The sequence below is a fragment of the Coturnix japonica genome, unplaced genomic scaffold (assembly GCF_054131305.1).
Source record: "Coturnix japonica strain WE unplaced genomic scaffold, WE-NBRP24 Scf039, whole genome shotgun sequence".
In the NCBI taxonomy this organism is placed as follows: domain Eukaryota; kingdom Metazoa; phylum Chordata; class Aves; order Galliformes; family Phasianidae; genus Coturnix; species Coturnix japonica.
The window spans coordinates 1,588,248-1,610,184 of record NW_028188942.1 but is presented as its reverse complement, the minus strand read 5'-3'; the positions used below and the strand labels follow the sequence as shown (position 1 = coordinate 1,610,184).

The window sequence follows — 21,937 nt, the reverse complement described above, 5'->3', positions numbered from 1 at the left end:
TGATTATTAGAAATAGATAAGATGTGCTGAGGAGGGCATTGCTCCCTACCCTGTGAACGTACCGCATTGCCTCCAAATACCTGTGCTGACAGCATGAATAGCTTATCCTGCAGTCCGTGGAGATAAAGGTAGCATCTGCTGTAACACAACACCTGACCCTTTTAGGGGGCAGGTTTGCTTTCTAACACGCTGCAAGGAGTTCCACCAGCAATTGTGCTACACAACTCCTTACATTATGGAGCCACTGATGTTTTTAAAGAAGTCAGGTTGCAGTTTCACAGCTCCTCTTGCAGACCTTTCCATGGCACCATCGCAGCCACACACAGACCATTTTCCACCGCCCAGCTGACGCGGTGTTGGATTCCCTTCTGCCTACAGCCTCATAACAGAGAGGGCAGGTAGGGAAGATGACTTCAAGGAGAAGGAACTGCTGAAACTGTCACTGAGGTCCCCATAAATATTCCCCATGGACCTCATTACACATTTGAGCAAACATTACCTTCACTCACACAGCTAAATTTCCTGTTTGCTTAGCTGATCAATTCCTCATCAAATTTTAATGCGGGGTTCAGGCCGTCTGAGGCATTTTAATTAGGCCTAAGATTGCACAGCGTTGGAGGCAAGCTCAGAGCCACCCAAACCCCCTCTGCCTGTGTATTCAGGGGGAGGGGAAAGGGGACAGGAGGAAATGAAGAGGCCAGGAACTAATTAACTCCTGTTACTAGGCTAAGTCTGCTCTCTAGTGGTCACATCGCTCAAAACACAGCGCATGAAAAGGTTATGCAAAAGAAAACGTATCCAAAAGTAATCGAACTCCTCTCCATCGAATAGAGGGAAAAGGAAATAAGCAAAATCTATCGTGCTTATTGCAAATGGGAACATTTACTTCCCCTGCAAAGTCTTATCTTTCCCCCCACTCCAGAATTCATACTCCTATAGGCACAAGAGCAACATGAGATTGTGACCATGTTCAAGGAAACTCTTCTTTCTACATGGTTGGAAACTGTTCCTGATGCTCAGAGCACTCTATACGTCCAGCTATCCATAACCATGAGCAGCTGCCTTCTGTCCCTTCGATCCAGAACACACGGACTGTGGCACCTCCAGCCTCAGGTTTGAGGAGTTTGCCAGTAGCATCCAGCCAAATTCCTTCCAAGTCCACCAGAATGATTAAGTTGTTAAAATCTCTATCTATTCATTGAAAGAAAATGGGCTGGAAAGAAGTGAAAACAAATCAAACACCTTATTTTCCTTTGCAGTTTGGGAGTGGTTGTTTAAAGCATTACTCCGCAGGGTGCAAAAGCATTATATGTATTTAAAACAGCTGTTTATTTCACAGAGACTCTACTCAACTTGGATTTTCTTAAAATCACAGTTTCTTTGAGAAGACATTAATAATATCAGCATCTGCAAGAGCACCAATTCACTGCTGAGTGGCATTGCAGCACGTATAGCAGTTGGTGCCTTAAGGAATGCAGTACTGTGTGCAGAACAGATCCCAAAAGTCACCAGGCAAGCATATTTTCAGGCACAAAATCTGATTCTTAACTGTATCTCTCTCTTAATAGATGTCAAGATGGCTGTCTTAAATCTGACAGACACGAGATCTAAATTTCTTCACAGCAAAGACCAAAATCAATAGTTAACCTGAGTGTAACCTCTCTGCTTGAAACCCATGTGCACTTAATTTAGGAATTACAAATTAATTAGTATGAATTATTATAATACAAATGATCAAAACACCATTTAGCATGAAGAACAAGCATAGCACAGGGCTTAAAAAAACAGCACAGCTTGTCAGTGAAGTATCACAAGGCTTGAACCATCCAATGCTTTTTTCCTGCACCAGGAGCTACGTCATATTGTAGGTCTGCAAAAACCAACAGTGCAGGATCTTACTCCAGAATGCTGAGGGGTCTGAGCAAGGACAGACTTGCATCCTACATTTAGCATGAAATCACATCAGTTTAGAAGAATACTAACCGTGATCCGAAATTGTAGTAATTAAAGGAATAATGTCCAAATTTAATTATTGGGCCCCTCACACAAGTAAATGGAATTATCTTCAATGGTGTTCCAGTTACACTGCATAGCTGCAGCATTCATTGACTGGCACTGAGAGCAAATATCTGTGTACTTGTAAACGTGGCAGCATCTACTGCAGCTTTTTGGGGAATAAATTAGTGGGAGGAAGAAGTAACTTCCTTGGCTTTGCAGAATAGTATTGCCTTGGTGCAGAGCTTGTACCCCTTGAGCATCTTGGACAGGATCCCTGTGCTGCAGAAGGGCAATATTAGCTGCCCAAAGAGTCAGAATGATAGAGAAATCAGCAGCTCTTCTCAGCTCATAGGCTGGGCAATGGGGAAGAGGTTTGGTCTCACACACAAGGTCTTCAGGAGGGCTGTGGCAAAGCTGGGAGTGGGCTTCCTGTTGGCAAATCACAGTGCAAGCGTTAATTGCAAAACTGTCTATTTTAGGACTGTACACAGATTTTATTTGACAAGCCAAATTTTGACAGTTCACTCTTCATCAGCAGAGTTCCTGCTCTAAATTACCAAGTGCCAATGGCACTCAAGGTAAAGCAGTGTGATAGTAACCACGGATTGTTTGAAGGTCCTGCCTCACAACGTCTATTGAAAACTGAGCATATAGGGCAAGGAGAAAAGAAAAAGCTGCATCCGTAGGAATCATTTTGAGCTGACACAATACACTGTTGTGGCTTTTTCCCTTCACAGCTTGCGTGCAGCAGTTCAGCTTGTTCTGTTTTCCCTACCAGCTGCTGTATGAACAGTGCCCCTGTCAGCAGGAAGTTACAAAGAAATGAATGAAGACTGATGATTAACGAAGAAAGAGGGTGAATATTGATCATGGAGTCAACATTTGATGGGAGCACTGATGGAATAGTGGTCCCACTGGAAGTTGTTAGGAGTTGATTTTTATGCCCCTGGGCAGTAGCTTTAAACCACGACTCATGATGGAAGAGAGGTAGCTCATAATGTTTTAAACAGGCCATGGTGGAAAATATACCTTCTCCCTCCCCTCCCCAGCTCCTCTCTTTTGTTGTGCTACAATGAGAACAGAGTTCCACCGTGCATCCTACATTTGCCCAGAGCACCCAAACTGTACAGATCAAACCCTTAAGCAGGCTCAAACAGGGACAGGACATTTCCATTTTTCCTTGCTGTTCTACCAGAAGTCTACAAAGTCGTCTGTGACAACACACTTCTATAGCGAAATAACTGAAGTATGAATTTTGGTTGTTTGCAACCTGATTCAAACCTCTTTGAAGGCAATAGGAGTCACAGCTCCACTACAGAGCAAAGCTCTCCTAACCTTGGCTGGAATTTCCTGTACCACACAAATTAATGAGCGTACTTGCAATCAATACTGCGTATGAAGTGCACAGCTGATACTCTCTTTCTTTGATATTATACAAAATCATTCATTATACCAGACCATTCATTTTTCTGATGAAAAAAACCAACTTGCAGATGCTGCCTTCAGGCAAGCTTCATCCACTTCCCAGACCCAACCACTGATCCAAAATGGAGATATCAAATACTGTTTGGATACTGCAGATTTACTGCACGCATCAACTTTAATTGGACAGTCAGAAAAGACTTGCAAAGTCACTCGAGTATGGCTGCAGCCCAAAACTGAAGTTAATGTGAGTTGGATGCACACCAACATGCAGCTCTTCTAACAGTCCCATCATACAAAATAAGCTGTTACAAGTGTTTTACAATTTCTCCTGCAAGTGTTTCAGGGGGTGTTTTGGAGGGGTGGAGAAACAGCAAGGAAGGAAGAGCTGATATCAAATGCTGTAATTCTGTTGAAGCTAACAGGATACTGATGTGTCACTACGACAGTTTTCCAATGTTTCTGTGGTCCTCATTAATCTGATCAGCACTCAGAAGGATGCAGAAATCACTGCACATGGGCTCTTCCATGAACCCTGCTCTACAACTTAATCTGTGCCATAGGATGTTGTGTCCTCATTTGGCCATGCAACAGCAAGTGTGTTATTTGTCCAGAGAAAGTTCTGGATTTCAAAACACAGGCAGCTTTCCTATTGCCTTTCCTATTTCCTACTTGGAGCACAATGTCAGGCAGATGACAATAGAAACCTGATAGGGTTTGCATGCATTTTTCTGGAGATTTAGGCTGCGATCTCTTGCCATTCAGCAACTATTCATCTCCCAGAATGAAGTGACTGTTCACAGGATGGTTACAGTTCCACTTATGTGTCCTACAGGAAGAAGGACAAAGCCAGAAGTGTCCCTTTAATTTCAGCAACAGTAAAGATAGAAGGGAGCCACAGCACAACTACTCACAAAGAGTCTGAGATTCAACAGAGAAAGTCTTACAAGTGCACTGAGGCCATAAAGAGCTGAACAGTAGAAATCATTTAATCCTCAGTGCTGCATTTTGTCCACAACATTGGCCCTTCAACAGCCCAGAACCCTTCAGGTGCATTTCCAGAGCTGATTACTGCTGTTCCAGGCAAGTAATCTGCAGACACGCAGGTGATTTGCTGGGAAGCTGTCTGCTGCTGCTGCTCTCAGACCCTGCTCCCTTTTTTGCCTTTCAGTTTCCAGAGCATCCTCTGTGCACTAAAAAACGCTCCGTGCTTCTCCTCTTGCTTTCACAGCAGCTGCTTACAGAAAGCCAGCAGTACAAGAGGCAGCAGACACAGAGGCAGCCTTTATTCTAATACTCTTGCAAAACTGGGTGCTACCTTGCAAAGGGTACAATGCATCGCAGCTCCCCTACATAAATAACTTTTTAATGCACCTGTCATTTCAGATGTCACACCAGAGACAAGGTCAGGCTCGGAGAGAAATCAGCCTGCTCCATCCTTGACCCGTCATTCATCATGGCATTTGTCCACAGCCAAGCAGCCCAGCTGGTTAACAGGGAAAAAAACCTTATCTGAGCTCTAAAAGGGTCCCATTTCTGATAGGAAGAACTTATTAATAATACTCTCTGGAAAGCAGCAGGAGTTCTGATGGACAGCTTTGCAGGGACATTTTTCAATAGAGAAGCTTAAAATCCTATATCTATGCACCAGATCAGCAGGCTGGAGGAGATGAGAGGTTAATTTTGCAGACAGCAAATGGTGACTGTAAGTTATTAGAGAGGGAAATATGCCTTCAATGTTATGGGGATATACGAGCCTTGCCTTCACCTTTCCCCATGTATCATGCTGTGTCATCATAGGCACGTTAGCACGCTGTGCAGGTCCCCTCAAATCACCGGGCAATAATTAGCATTGCCAACTGCTGGTTCTTACCTCTTTTACAGGACCCAGCTCAGTTCTTAAAACACACACCCCCTGAATTCACATTAACTTCAGGAAAAGATTCCTGGGTCCTGTGGAGTTAAGAATAAAAAGTATAAAAGCTTTAAAAATGGCAGCTTTGTTCCTAATGCAGATAACTGCAGGCTTACGACAGCCTCAGAGGCTTCTGGCATTGGTGTCAGGGTTTGTGATTTGGGGGTGTGTGAGAGCAAGGAGAGAATGAGAAAAGGGAAAAGAGAAAGCAGGGGTAGATTCACAGTAGCTTAAAGAGCATTGACTGTGTGCTCGACAGCTCACTGACCTCGTTGGAGCGCCGAATGCAGGGCACAGGAGCCACATGGATTGGGTACGGACTCAGGCTGACCTCTGAAATCTGCACTCACAGCATTTTATGAGCTGATTGTTGTTAGACCCACAGACTAAGGCAGTTCATGGGCTCAAGAACACAGAAGCAAGTTCCCACGGCCTAAAGTTTCCAAATTGCATAGTAAAGGCTCATGTATGAGCAATTAAGCCATCGCAGCTCTAGAGTTTTCCACTTAGTTCAGCTTTATTTTGTTGCAAGCTGAATTAAACTGCTATATTACATTAGCAGATGTACCCCTAAGGAGCACTGCAGACCCTACCTACGGCTCAAAGAACAACACTGGGCTGGTTGGTGTCTGCTCTATCTGCCTTCTATCAGCTCTAGCATGGCTTCTGATATGGATATAGAAACTGTATTTTGAGATACAGCACGACCATCTTTACTTAATGTCTACTTAATCTCTACCATGTCTACTTAAGACACCCTGGTATGGGGATGTCACCTGAACTGGTGTTGCTCATATGCCTTCTGTTCTCCTTACTTAAACAAATTCTCACCTTGCCAATGCAGTGCAGTTATTCAGACTACGGCTGGGATTTTCAGATCCCAAACTCCTCATGGATGGCGCTGGCTGTACATACAGTCACCTTTGAAACCCAGGGCCATGCACAAAGCCCTGCCTCACTTTCAGCAGAGCCACCCTCGCCCTCCAGCTCTTGCTATCCCCAATCTTTCCCCATTCCTCAGCTCAGCTCCCATCATCGCTCTCCCTGTGCCGACTCAGCGTCTCCCTTAGAAGTCATTTGTTTGCTCTGAAATGCTTTGCTTCCTCTGCTTTGTTTCCCTGGACCTAACATTTTTATTTTATTTTATTTTATTTTATTTTATTTTGTTTTATTTTATTTTATTTTATTTTATTTTATTTTATTTTATTTTATTTTATTTGCCTCCTTTCTCCCTCCACAGGGTGACAGCTATTTTATCACCTACAACAAGAAATGCTGAGCCTGTCGTGCAGGCAAAACATTTGCAAAGGGGCAGGGGGTACACAGAAAGCAGTAGGAAATTAATAAGGGTTGTAAAGTAGCTTTATAAAAATGCTGACAAGCCTGCTCAGGGCACAGAGCACCTGCACCTCTGCCCCCGGCAGCGCTTCCTTCAGATGCTCCTATTGTTTTCATTACTATTTGTGACTTGATCATTAATAAATTACTATTACTTTTTTTTTTTTTTTTTTTTTTTTTTTTTTTTTTTTCCTGTTGGCTCTAGCCACCAAGGGAGCCAGCAGGTGCACCACTTTTACAATTAGCCCTCTGTAATGCATGGTTGGCAAGAAAAGTTGTCCGCAAGCTGCAGACTTTACCAACTGCTCGATGGCAGCAACTAGAGGACAGTGTGCAGGAAAGCACCTTCATGTGGCAGCTCACACAGCCAGAGGGGTTCAGTCTCAGACTTGGGGTCCTGCTTGTGAAGGTGAGTGGTAGAGGCAGGGGAAGAATGTACACAGGCCATCTATGGGGTAATGAGATCACAGTAAGTCTTACTGAAACCATTATTTCCATCATCTAAGATACGTTCCTGGTTAGAGGCAGCAGTGCAACTCATTAAACAGGAATCTGACTGATTAAACTGTTTTGGTTTGAGGAGGGGAAGTTTAGCAGTGAAATCAGAAAGTTGCTTCTCTCCATCTGCAGATTGTGCTCACTCACAGGCAGGGCTCTGGCTTTTCAGATCAGTGCTGTTCTCTGCGTTTGTGTTGGTAAAATTATGGTTGTAACAAATTCCCTTTGTGATAGAATATCATTCCCTCAAATACCACCATCACTGCATTGTCCTGTCCAGCAGCAGTTAAGTGGCACAGGCTGGGTGTTGTTTCAGTTCAGCCACATCAGGGATTATCAGCACAAGGAGTGTGCAGAGCTGTTGTGTAGTTTTTCCCCCCAAAAAGACAGTGCAAAGCAGAAAGCATAAACCATTTGGTGATACCTATACAAGGCAAATGAAAAGTGAAAAATCCATTGCAAAGTAAATGACCACAGACCTCAGATCAGGCACGTAGCCAGCAATCCAGGGAAGCTGTGTATCTTTGTCTCTGAGACAGTTTTCTTCCAGTCCCAATGAACTCAGGTGTTTCACGTAGTTCTGATGGGAAAGCATGTTCCTCTCTTGGAGGAAGTCAGCTGGAACATGAAACTAATAAAGAAAGAGAAAAGAAAAAATATATATATTTAAGATGACATGCTGCTGAAAATCACCAGACTCAGAGCTTGCATTGAGCAGAGCAGGTTCCACTGATGCTGCTCTTCTGCCTTTGATAGCAGCTGTACAGGGTGCTCCAGAGAAGAACAAAGCAGCAACCCTGTGACAATCTGCCCCTTTTACTGCTGGAGGCACAGATCCAATCTGGGGACTGATTCATGCTTTGAATCATAAGATTAGAAGTCTTCTCCAGTATTTCCTTCCATAGAAGGAAATCGAACATCTCATAAGTGGCTTCCAAACAAGCATCCAGATTCCTTGCATCCTGCTAATGTGAACTGGACGTTAAACCAGCAGCCAAACAAAAAGACTGATTTGCTTTTCTCACACTACTTAATACCAGAATCAAAATGCATAAAATCAAAAACATTTCATAAGAACGTCTTCATTTGCAGACTCAAGTCACTATGAATTGATCATAACAAATACAGGAGACATTGAAAGCTCCTCTCCTGTGGCTCTCAAGGTCCAAACCTCTAATCTTGGTCACTGCATTTTCAGGCCACTGCAACCCAACAGGCACTTCTAAAAGAGCAGGAAAAAACCTAACAGGAGAATGCTGTCATGTCAATAGCTTTTCTAGTGAGTGTAATGAATGCAGACAACACAAGAGTACTTTGATAGAGGAATCCCATCTGTGTCTAACCAGTAAATCCATGCCGCGCAGTTTGCGTTCAGTGCAACCTGTTTCCTTCCTGAGAAAACAGAACACCAGGAGACTCTGAGGTAGAGAATTTAAGGCAGAACCAGTTGGTACAGCCTTATTCAGGATAAATATGAAAGCTCAAGGCAGATTCTCTTGCCCCTACTGTAATATATGCTATAAGTTAAGATCTACATGTATATCCAATCGCATTTGTGAAGGTAGGGAGGGGAAAAAAATCACCGTGTAGTTAGACACAATTAAATGAGTTACATAAAGGGCACATCTTTAAAAAAAAAAAAAGTCTGAAAACTTTGAAACTGAAGTGGAATGGAATAGCAGCATGAAATGTCAGAGCTGAGTTAAATCCCAGCTTCAGAATCAGTCCTCGATCCAGCCAGAATAGGTCACCCAGCCTTCATCCTGCCAAATTTACACTGTTTGTTGAAGTATGCAACTCAAAAAGTTAGAACCAAAAGCTGTCCCTCTCCACTGCAGCTCAAACACACCATTCTCCCTACTGAAAAACTGCCAGCGTTTTCTGTTTTCTCTTGTTCCCTTCCAGATTTATTCTTTCCATGCCCAGCTGTGAGCAGGGCAGTGAGCAGGGGGTCGGGGCTGTGCAGGCTTCATGGTGCAGCCCGGGCACTAGCTCCTGTATGCCTTGTGCAGACCCCATACCATGAAGCCATTAGAATTCCTCCTGCAAGCAGCATGCTGAGTCCCTTAGCTCCTTCCTTTCACTTGACCTGAACTATAGATTCTGCTGGTTGTGAGCTCAATCACTGTCCTCCCCAGGTCTGCTATTAAACCTTGGCTCTAAGAAACCAAGAAATTAATCTCTGGTGCCCGACTTTTTGCAGCCCAGCGTGCTCTACAGCAGCTATGCACAACCTCTGATCCCCAACTGCACGGCCTCATCCATAAACAAAGGTACCTTGTGGAGACTGGTGAACCCAGCTGATCCCTCACTAATATCTCCTGGAGCAAGCAGAGCACAAAGCCTTTCAGCTTGGAAGTTTTGCATTCTCTTACTCTTGGATTAAGAAATAAAACAAATTAAACAAGACCCTCACATCCCTACGGTCTTCATTTTCTACAGCACACCCATTGCAACGGGTGAAAAGCATTGCTTTTGCCAGTTACCAGACAGAGTGTTAGTGGGTGAGACAATGCCATGCATCCCTCTGCACTGCAGACCCAGCGTGGCACTGGGGCAGCACAGTGAGGAACAAAGCCACTGTGCATTTGTTAATCTGTCATTCACACTGACAGCTGTGGGTACACGCTGAGAGCCACGGGCAGGGGACAGCCACCAAACCACAGCCAGCAGCACTATCAGAGCAGAGCTGAAGCACCGGCACCTCAGGCCTGTCTGCAGTAATTTTCTTTTGCTGATAGTTACAAGGATTGCTGCAATATAAATTCCGCATGGAGTGCTGAGAAAGGAACGAGGCCCCGCTGCACCAAGCGCAGTGTTAGATAGGAAGAGATGACCATGTAAATAAATGGGGCACAAAGGAAGTATTTTTCCCAATTTTACAGGTGAGGAACCATGGCTAAAAGCCATAAATCAGTTTTATTGAGGGGATACAGGGTATTTACAGGAGAAATAAGAACTGAGCCTCAAATCCTTATTCACTGCTCAGTCCCATTTTGTTCCTTTTCTGCTTTGAGGGCCAACAAAGCCCACCAGAACCAACCTTCGTGTCTGCCCATACAGGATGAAAACTACCTGTGCTCCTCCAAACTACCCACCATTTGCATGGGCAGTTCACCTGCAATAAGCACTAACCCTGAGCACTGATGCAGGCTGCTTTGGCACAGCAAACTACTCACTGTGTGATCAATGCAGGCGAATATTTACTATCCCTTTATTTTTTTTTCCTAAGTGCAAACAATAGAAGAGCTCCCTCCATTCTGCAACGCTCTCTTCTCCATATAAGCCATTCAGCATTCACCAATGCAATATTTTGTCATTTCAATAATCACCAGTTTATCTTTCCCCATTTTCATGGTTTCTCTGGAGACCTCTCCCCTCTCACCAGGCATTAAAGTACAAGCGGTAGATTTGGCATTTGCCACAAGTAAGGAAACAAAAGCCTTCACGATGGGAGAGAAAGAAAGCATTGGGAACCCTGCTGGGACAGCTCCACTCCCATGTGCTTCTTTCCCCTCCAAGTTTCTGCCTCCCCTCTTGCTCTGAACCAACTGCTTATATGGCAGTGCTCTGACCCGAGGGTGCAGCGGCAGAAACAATAACCCAAGTTATACTTTTTTTCAAGTCAAACATCAATTGTGCTTACAAGGCAAAAATCAGCAGTCCATTTTCCTTCTGCCTTTATACTCAGAAATTCCAGACAGAGAACTCACTGCCTTCCCTTGTCACCCCTGTACTGCACAGCGGTGCTTCTCGCAGTGGGGCTGCAGGTCTCCAGCAAAGACTGAATTCCAGCAATGAGATGCCAGCCTCAAAGGGCAGTTGCAAACCCAGAAGGGAAAAGAGACATGAGATCACCAGCAGAACTACTTGTGCAGTGCTGTGGTTTCACCATCTAAAGAGCAGCCCCTCAGTAAACTCATTCCTTTTGAGGTCTTTGTCCTACGAGTCTCCCTCCTTGTAGCTCCCAGCCAAAAGCGCATGGAGCCATGACTGTCTCCATTGCAGAACCACTGTCTGCAATATTCCCACTCAATAATCTTTGTCGCAGACTTGAGACTATTTTTGGAAGCTTTAAAAATATCTAATGGGCACCTTTTCTTTTTATTCAGACACAGCATCTTTTTATGTTTAATAGAGATTTGAAGAAGAAAAACAAATCTGCTTAGCATCAACATGCCTTTCTATTAAAAATAAAACAGCTGAGTAAGCAAGATGACTTGGACAGGAGAAAATTCTGTTTATAGAAATGTTTACTATGGTTATCACAGGGCGATAGGGATGACTGTGAACCACGGGCTCTGCTGACAAGTGGTGATGAACCAGTCACAGGAGGAGGCCACACAACAGAGAAGGAATCAACAGCTTCCTAGGTCACACATAGATAGGGACATTGGTGTGTGTCCTGGAGCACGATAAGGATGAGCCCTGAAGGAACCCAAGGAGGTTGTGGCAATCAAGGCCAGGCTGGATGTGGCTCTGGGCAGCCTGGTCTGGTGCTTGGCGACCCTGCACATAGCAGGGGGGTTAAAACTAGATGAGCATTTTGGGCCTTTTCAACCCCAGCCCATTCTGTGATTCTGTGAACACACTCAGAATCACCACATGCTCTTCTCCAAATTCAGAAAGCTCAGGAGCTGCAAGAAGGAGTATGAATTCCTGAATAATACTGCCTCTCTCTTGTATTTTAAGCAGCCAACTAACAGAAAACTATTTGTGCTGCTTTACCTGCAGGTATGGCTATGGCAGGGAAGGACAACTGAGGAGCTCTGCAAGGAACTCACTTTCTTGGGAGCATCCACTGTTCCTGTGCAGCAGACTAAGCCTTCTCCATTCTGCATCCAAAATTAGGGATGTCGGAGGAGAACTGAGTCAGATCAGTTGGATTCTCTTCCAGGCCCTGCCACCAGCTCACTATGTGACCTTGCACAAGTCACTTCATCTGTTTGTGCTGAAAGCGTCTCATCTGCAAAACTGTATTTACCTTTGTTAGAAAATGCACTCATTTATAGATATAGAACGATGAACATGAGCCAAATACTGCTGCCATCTTGCTCCTCCTGGCTCTCCATCTTTTTTTGACTGCATCATTAGGTGGTTTTCCCACCCTTAATAATCAGGGCTGCTTTTAATGGCCTGAGTGTTTTTTCTCCAGGTGTTTTTTTTATGGCATCTATATAAGACAATCCAAGGAAACTACAGAATCATCTCTCCAAATTTCTCATCATGTCATTCTGCCAAAAACAACAGAAATATTTGCAAGCAGGTTGGATTCAGAGCCTTCCAGAAAGGTCCCCGTGTCTCACCTGCACCACCACATCCCTCCTCTGCTGCTCAGGAGTTCTTACACACAGCCACATTGCTCTCCATGGAGTTCTTGAAATGGTCCTCCTATATTTCTCTGAAAAATGACCATTCCCTTAAAATACGGCACCTCCTCTCATGGCACACTGCGATGTGACTCAACAGCACCAGAGTCGCAACTCATATTTCCACAGGGTGCCAGCATCTCAGCATCAAAGTGCTGCTGGCTCTGGACTATCATCTGCGCTGTAATTAAATTGAATCCACTCCTTGGCTTGGCTTTATCCCTGAACAATACCAGCGTTTGAGTAATACATTCTCAGGGCACTAATACATCACCTGGGCGATCCCTGTCCATGATGTATTGGCGCAATACATCAGAGTGCACTCCCGCTATAAGGATCTATGGGCATCATACATCAAGGTGAGGCTGAGTAGTGATGTATGGCTCAGAAGATGGTACCGTGCAGCAGTGGACCAGGCCAGGACCAAGAGGATAAAGGTTGGCATGGCTGTTAGCCGATTTCCCTGTGTTATAATGCTGGCACTGACCCAGCGTCTAACTTTAGCCCCTTATTTATTTATCCCAAAGCAACCTACCATTGGAAGCGCCTATCCTCGGATGCATCATTCTCACAGAGGTCTCAGGGGACTGCTGGTACACAATTAGCAGGAGTGTATTCTCAGCTTGATGTGGGGGTTTTTAGCCCATTAACACTAATGGCAGCTGCAGCACCAGAGCTCCGTACATCACAGAAAACACGGACACATGCACACGCTTAGCTCTGTGCAAATCTCATCCATTCAAGAGGCACCTGAAGATTATTGGGAATAAAATAACCGCAGAAAATTGATGGAAGCAACCACTTCATTGTTTTCCAATAATTACTTTCAAATATATAAAAATTAAACATATAAAACGTAGAAACACAAACCCACCCCAGCACACGGAGGCAAAGCCTTGGCCAGCCTGTAGGACATGAGGGGCATTGCAGAGCTCATAGCAAAGCATTGCTGGAATGCCTGAAGGCATTATCAGCTGGGGGAATGCTGCTTTAACCCACTGAGGCAGGAAGGAGGCAAAGAAGCATTTGCTGACAAAGTCCTTCCCTTCACCCCTCATTTTACAAACAGCAAAATAAAATTAAAGTTTAGAGCAATATAAGCCTCAGTGGAGACAGTTGGAGATGTTTGCTCAGGAGAAAAATGGCAGAGAATAACCCTAAATGAGCCCCAAACACAGCTCTTAGTAAGAACCCAAGGGAGATGCCCTTGCCATGGCTATATGCCATGCATCACTGGAGCCTGCACCTGGGCACAGTCTTCCAGTGCTTTGGACAGCAATGTCCTGGGGAGCAAAGGTGGCTAAAACCAATCTCTGTGCTCCATACAGAGTCACTCGAGGTCTCACGTAAAGCAGACTTATTGCCCCCATGAAAGAAATAATAGATCTAATAAAATACTTATATCCTGGCCAACATCTCTGCCCAGCCTGGTGAGCCCCAGGGGCAGCGAGTGGACAAAGCCAATTTACAATGTGTCCTCCTATCCCTCCAGCCCTGCAGCATGCAGCTGCTGTTCCCAGAGACCACCACAAGGAGACCATCCTCACAACACACAGACATGAGGCTGTCATGGCCAGGGCTGATGCAATTTGGGCACATCCCTCCCCTGCCCTGTCACCCAGCTGCCTGGTTGGCAGCACGTGAACCCATGCTTTGCATCTGCATGAAGGGTTCAAAGCTGGCAGTCCTTAATAATATAAGCACAGCTGCTTCCCTCCACAACTCCCCTCAAATCAAGCAGCCAAGATAGCTTTCTGAATGAACGAGCTATCTTAAGGCACTGAGTGAAATAATTTCTCAGATGCTCAATCTAGTTTTTGAAACAATCTGGAAATGACATTCTCATTAATTACACACCACGTATCTGGAAAATGACAGCGCTACTGAGCTGACAGTGACAAGGAATCAGAAAATAGCTTGTGCAGGTGGAACAAGTCATGGACAAACCTTCGTGTCTATATGGAGGGGATGGACAGAGCTGTGAGGGGCAGCACTGCAGGTGCCTAGAGACCATTTGTGCAGCAGAGCCACAGTGAACAGTGGGTGATTTCACCCTCCTGGCACTCACAGAGGGAACTTCAAGCAGTGTTTCCCCTTTAAAAACCAAGACAAGCTCAGCCTGGACAATCATTTATATTTGCTTACTCCTTGAGCTTTGGTGCAGTGATTGCTTGCTGGGCTGGGAGCCTCCCAGCCATGTCATAGACCAAGAGGAAAGTCAGAGGTCTTCCCTGGGCTGAGTCCTGAGCAAGTCAATGGGAAGTAAATATAAACCATAAGCACTGAAGTAAGTGAAAATAAACTGTTTGGTGCATGCTTATACAATGACAGAAGTCTTTGCAAATTCATAAAATGGAGAACATGAAAAACAGCAAATCCTTTTTAAAACAGGAAGGAAGTCAGGTAGGTGAGCAGGAAAAACAGCCCAGTAGTTAATGTGCTAATGTAGGACCTGGAAAACCTGAGTTTACAGGCCTGCAGTGGGCCCATAAACTTCTACATGCTATCACTGAAACTGGAGAACCACACTCCATTACCCCCAAAACTCAGGAACTGCTTATAAGAACTTCAGGAATTGGGTTAAGTCTCACCAAAAAGGGAAAACATGCCTGTTCGACGGAAGCCAACAGCAGAAGGCAGGAAAGCTCACATCACTTGAAACCACAGCTCGCAAGGAACCCAAACTGCCCAGGAGAACTGAGCCCACAGCTCCATGCAAGGCAACTGATCCCCTTCTCAGTGCACAAGAAAACAATACTCTGACCTTTAAGTAACAATTTTAGTTGTATCAAAAAACTGAAGTGACTTGAGAGCCATTTCTCTTGCTCCCTGGAATCATTTACAAGGGGATTTTTGCACCCAGGCAGAGCATGCAGGCAGGTGGCTGCACCCAGGAGCAGTCCATGCAGCCAGTTTGTCTTGGCAGGGAGCTGCTGGCTTCCTTTGCATACAGGGAGCAACCCGGTTCTGCTCAAGAACTGCCTGGTTTAGGAACACGCACCTCAGCAGGTTGGAGCCCTGCAGACAGGCTGCTTTCGTGAGAGAGGGCGTGAAAACAGATCAAAGTCTCAGAAGAAGTTTATTTTAAAGTATTTCCTACAGCCCAATCAGATTATGTTTTTAAAAGTTCAATTATCTTCTGATAAACTCAGCGGCCAAATTAGGAAACTAAATACAATTATTAAAGCATAAGAGAATAATTTCAGATCTGCTACAAGAGCCAATTCAAACTTAACAAGCCCACAGATCCTGGCAAGTAACTCCACACAGATCACTCAGCTTCATTTCAAACTAGAAGACCAGATGAATGCCTGGGATATGACTTACATTGATTCTCATGTTTTTAATCAAAACTTACACAGTCCTTTTAGCTGGCCAAACCCAGAACCAAGATTTTGTAGAAAGGTATTCAATTTCTCTATGGAATTGGGGGATTTGAGCAACCCCGTGCTGAGCTATCAAAGCAGTGCACAGAACTTACCTCCGGCGTGCAATGCAAAGCCTGAAAACTTGGAAGAAATATTTCACATAGTGCAGCATTTCGCAGAGCAATCTTTAATCCAGATGCTATCCCAGCAGCTGGGCTGATCTCCTCAACAACTTCAGTACAGTTCTGTTGTGGTCTTTTTTTCCTGAAGAGAACTTCTAAACTCACATCTCGTTGGCCAGTAATTCTGAATTCCCATTCACCAAGTGACCAGCAATGCACCCTGCCATTATACCATATAGCCACGCTCACTTGGGAGCATGGCAGCTGATGTCCCACAGCACACACACATTCATCAGAAGGGAGATGCCCACAGCTGAGGTTATCAAGAGTGGAAACTTCAGTACAGCTGAGGTTATCAAGAGTGGAAACTTCAGTATGCAACAGTGCTGCAGGTGAAGTTTCATCAGACACATTTAACCTTACATATTGTTGCATTTTCTCTCTTCCTGTAGGCAGCGTGGGCTCCTGGACATCACACATCAGTGGCACTAATGAGGAGAAGTGCTGACCACCAGTCAAGAGAAAATGATACCTCACACACCATCTCAGTCTGTAGATTACTGATACCATCATGTTTAAAGGGCAAAGGCCAAAAAGCACGAGCACAGGACCCTTGCCTTTAATAGGGTTGCCATATATACCCAAAACAAAACATACTTTTAAGCTGCCTGCATTTATAAACTCTTGAGGCCCATATTTGAAGGAAAGGGAAAACCTTCCATGCTGACAACTCCTCCCAGCAAGTTACAGAAAGGAGGTATTTAGGGGAGAACATGAATTCCAGCCCCTGATGGAAAAACACACTCCTCTTGCAGCGATTTCTGTTGTTGTATTTTTGTATGGGGGTTAAAAAAGGTTTGATTTTGCAGTTTAGCATGTTGAGGCCTCTCAGTGCTCGCTGTCGGAGGATGCCAATTACCCAGCTTCATTCATCAAAGTGTCACTTTTCTGACAGCCATTAATAAATATACTGCCAGAGCCCCTCACACCTGGCAGCCATGGCACACTGCAACACACCGCTAACCTAATTTGCTAATTGCTGCTTTCCCCATTAATTTTAGTCCTGTCTTGTTTGGTGTTGACATGGAGGGAAAAAGAAAGAAGAGTGGGGAAAAAGAAGCAGGCAAGAAAGTAAGCTTTGGGAGTTTTCTGATTATTTCTTCACTTGTTCTTCCCCCTCCATCACCATTTACTTGGGGGTATCAGCTTCCTTTTTATCCTTGCCCTTTCTGAGAGGGCTGGCAGCAATGGCAATTTGGGCACTGTGGTGTGAGGGCTTAACAAGCTGCACACCATGTGTTACCCACATACAAGCCCAGACTCTGGCACTGTTTTTCTCTCAGCCCCCCACCCTGAGCTCCCAGCCTATGGCTGCACAACAGTGGGGCTTGGGGTGCTCTGTCCCCCAGACATCATCGGTCTCAGCACTTCACACCTGCCAAAATCCCTACTCTGTTAATTCAATTCCCATCCACTCTCAAGCGAACATCACTCAGTTCCATTAATCATATGATTTTTCTGATAAATATCCTCTTTAAGGCCCAGGTACAGACCAAGTCCTTTGTGACTAAGCTGGACTGAAACGCAGGTCTCCAGCCGAGGTCAATTTAGACAAGGAGTACCAGACCCATCAAGCCTTCAGGCAGTGATGAATTATTGTTGCAGCACTAGTAAAAGTCTCCCTGCAGGACACTCACCAAGCTGTTGCACTTGGACCACACATTGGGGTCCATATGCTCCAAAGCTTTTCCTTGCCTGATTAGGTCTAGTGATGGCTGCCCGCACCCACTGCTCCAGCTCTGCCTCCCCTTCTCAGGAACAGTGCTCAATCACTGGGGGCACAGAGGCTCCCTGGGCTCTGCACAGCCATCACTTGGCCACCAATGCTTGGTTAAGGACACAGACACCTGTGTTCTGCAGAGCTTTCCAGATCATTAATTCTTTTCTCCAATTAATGCAAAAAAAGGGTGCACTTACCCCACAGGTAAGGCCTGTGTGCATGCTCCTGTCCCCTCAGCCAGGCAGCTTGGGTCCATCTTTCTTGGTAAACAGAGCTTCCCACTGCCAAGACACTCAGACCACAACCACACAACATGAGGAATGGTCCTCTCAGTCTGGGACAGCATCCACTGCCAACCTGTGCCAAATACAAGAATTTTGGATGCTTCCTTAGCATTGGGAGGAAAGGAATGAAGGTGGCCAAGTTCCACCTTAAGTGGGTGATTGCAGTCTGCTAAACCCACAACAAATAACCGAGTCTCAAACACAATCCAAACACAGGGCATGTTTTAAAATTGCTTGCAACGAGACACTAGTAGATATGAGCATGAGAGGTTTTGCTGCTTCTGAGCAGACTTTGGTGCAAAACGCATGTTTTTCCCTAAAAGAAGCAGAAGGTTTAAACAGTTTTAAATTGGGTAATACTACAAGAAGGCTCAGACTGTTTTGAAATGATGAGCTGGTAAGAAAACCCTTCTTTGAATCAGGATTATTACAATGATATTAGAGGATTAGCACAGGTCTGGGAGCAGGATTCAAGCAAACCTGCCAATTCTGGACATTGGACATTTTGACTGCCTTTGAACCCTTTAGCTATTCTGACAGTTAAAACTGTGCTGCCATGGCACAGCCCTGCTCCCAGCACTTACACCCACAGCTCTCCCTAAGCCACAGGTGAGATCTGTTTGTATTTCCTTTAGCACAGAAGGGCCAGGCTGGCACACACTCACCTTTATGGCTCGTTGCTACTCTGCCAGGAGCAGGACCCACAGGCCAAGCCTTCCAGGAGCCTTATAAGTCAAACACACTGTCCTGTTCCAAGTGGAGTTAAACAGGCCCAGTAAAAAGTAACAGCACTTCAGCTTTTAGCCAAAAGCCTCCATTCACGGCCCTTTAAAGTTAAATTTACTGCCTCCATTTAGCAACATCCCTGTGAAACTCCCTCCTGGTTCAGAACAAAACCTCTGTGCAGTTCAGCTGCGCTGTGGCAAACAAAACATTTCATCCTAGGGATCCAGCCATGCATCTGTCTGCCTTTATTCAGATCTCTGTGTCTCTTTATTCCCTTCGGTTTTCAACAGCTCCAAGCAACCAGATAGCACAGCTCGTCCTGCTCCCCACTGCTCACCTTTCTGCTATGGCTGAAGAGCTGATCACAAGGAGGAAAGCCACCAACATGTCTTTTTCCCCTGTGACAGAAGTGGATGCAGCTTTATTGAGCTTCTTGGGCTGCGTCTTCCACCACAGGCAGATCAAGAAAAACTACACAGGGCAGAGAATGAATAAAATGATCAATGCTCTGCCCTGGAGTATGATAACTCCCATTTTTCAGGAGTCAAGGTTAGCTCAGGGCTTTAGCTGCTCTGCAGGATCAGCCCTGCCCTTTGAAGAACCAATTCATTCCCTTGCACGAGGCTCACTGTGCCCTGACCCCCCACACCACTGCATGTGCCACATGCTTTCTGCACACACACAGCCTTCGTGCTGAAGCCAAAAAGCAAGAAAGCAAGAAAAAAGTTTAGAGCATTTCCTAACAAAAGAGAAAATAAGGGAAAACATTCTGTTGAAAAATACCAGGTCAAATGGAGAAGGGAGTCCTTTCATCTTCCATGCTCTGGGTTGGTTTTATTACACTGCGAAGCCATTTTACTGAATTAGTATCGTAATCATGGCAGGATAATGGGGGTATGGAGCACTGCAGCACAAGCCAGATCCCTCAGCTGGTACAAACCAGCATGGCTCCATTAACTTCAGTGGAGCCAATTTATATCAGCTGAGGATCTGCCCTTTAGTTTTTACTACAGGAAAGCCAGACTACAAATGGGAGAAACCTATATTAAAAACAAATATCTTCAATCACAGCAGCAAGAATGTAGAAAATATTGGCTGAGTCAACTTTTATAGCAATGTTTTCTTTCTCTCCCAAGTGCTCAATTTTGAACACTCCCCTATAAAATTTTCCAAGCCTGGAGCAACTTTCCTCTTTCCTTTGGTTAAAGCCCACCTCACCTGATGGAGGCAACAAGGCTCTGGAGATGCTCAAGTCCTTTCCAGAGCAAAGTAGGGCTTAGGGAACTGGTAGCATCCCTGCACTGAGCCATCTCAGAGCTCCAGCCTGCCAGCAGGGCAGTTGTGAAAATGGAGATTGGGCCACAAACATCTGCTCTTCTTGGGAAGCGTGACCCCTTCCCACAAGGAGAAGGTTACTCCAACAGCCCCCTTTAGGAATGCCACTGGGTCCCTCAAATGAAAGCGCACAGAAGAGCTCAGGGCCCCTCAGCAGCCTTGCAGCAAGCACCTTTTGTTCAAAGCCCAGAGCTGTTAATTAAAGGCTGGTGATTAATGATTAAACTCCACGTGGTTCCCATCTCAGGCTTAAAAAGTCCTCAGGATGCTGACTTTGCTGAAGGTTTCATTGTGAAGTTCTGGGATGTGAGGGGCTATTTATAGAGAAGTCCATCAGAGCTCTGAAAGGAGGTGCTCCTTCCACATAATTTAAGAAGAAAAAGAAAAAAAATACAATTTCCAAAAAGCATAAAGGTCAAATATTTAGATGAGGTAAATAAGCGATCTGCCTGTATGAGCAGCAGCCAGAAACAAGAGACTATTTCTGTGTGTGCTTTCCCCAGCTGGGCACGTTCAGTTCTTGGACTCGGGTTTCTACAGGCAAATATTCTCCTCTCCCAGGGAGTTCAGAATTCATTGTCCATAAAGATCATGGATCCTCATGCCATATTGCATTCATGAATAACGAATACAAAGGATTTCTACATGCAGGATCTGATGCGTGGATAAGGGCAGCATTTATCCATCCTGCTCACACCCTGGCCTCTCTGCACCCAGCTCAGCCTGAGTGGCACAGGCTGTGGAAATGAAAGCTGGAGATCTCTGAGTTCTACATTGTTGTGGATTAATGTTTTTGGAAGCTTTGAAAACTGACTGAAGTTTAAATTATTTTAAGACACTGGTAATATAAATAATCTGGGTTCCTAGCTTTTGGTCCTTGCTGACCCATGACAGGCCAGGTTTCTTTCCTGATTATAAACTTTCTCTGACCGCATTCAAGTAAAGAAGGTTGGTTTTTCCTATGAATGTTTGCAACAAACCTCTCTTCTTACAGAAATGTATATACTAGAACTCTTCCCAAAGCTAATAGCTCCTCATGGCACTGAATAGCTGAGTACCATACCAAGTCATACAAATGTTTTCACAGCTCCTCGTTTGCTTCAGCTCAGCAACCCACAAAATCTAGGAAATGATGGTTGGAAGGGCCCTCTGATCCCACCTGCTGCTCCATACTGTTGCCAACATTAGGCTATGGTTATATTTCCACAAATAAGATGGGCCGCTTTGTCCTGTGCTATACCCATACAGTTATTTCTTAACCAAAGGCAGCTGTGCTGCTCAAGCATGATTTGCCCTTCATAAACCCATGCTGATTTTTCAGATTCTCACCTTGTTCCTTCAAACCCACAGGTCTGAAATTCACCTTTGGGTGGATTCTCTCGGACCCATACATTCAAATACATCTGACTTCTCTGACAAGCCCCTGAACGCCCATTCCTCCACTTTTGGCTGCCCTTTTCCTTCCCATGATGGTTTTGACAAGAACTTCATGTACGTTTTCTTTGGTTTCACAACAAATGCATCAACAATAAACCTCTGCTGAAACACCGTATTTTCAAAACACAAGCTGAAACAAATCAATGTCTCCTCACATAAATACTGCCAAGTCTGAGCCCCACTGCCACCATTTTACATCTTCCAGTCTTCCCGTGGTGCAAAAATGTTTAATTGTGGTTTGGGGTTTTATCTCTCTCCAGCCTTCAATTGTACTTATGGGATGCATGTTAGACGTATTTACATTGAAAACTTAGATAGGAGATCTCAGAGCTTAGTTATGCCCTG

The 21,937-nt window shown here is 44.8% G+C and overlaps 1 long non-coding RNA gene across 1 annotated transcript; it reads right to left on the bottom strand.

Moving 5' to 3' along the window:
* Positions 1-6,898: 6,898 nt before the first annotated feature.
* LOC146753171 (uncharacterized) lies at positions 6,899-20,469 on the bottom strand. Its single transcript, XR_014940155.1, has 4 exons — positions 19,604-20,469; positions 19,158-19,291; positions 18,008-18,167; positions 6,899-7,802 (listed from the first exon to the last, which is right to left on the bottom strand). It is a non-coding gene; the product is annotated as an uncharacterized LOC146753171 (long non-coding RNA).
* Positions 20,470-21,937: the final 1,468 nt, after the last annotated feature.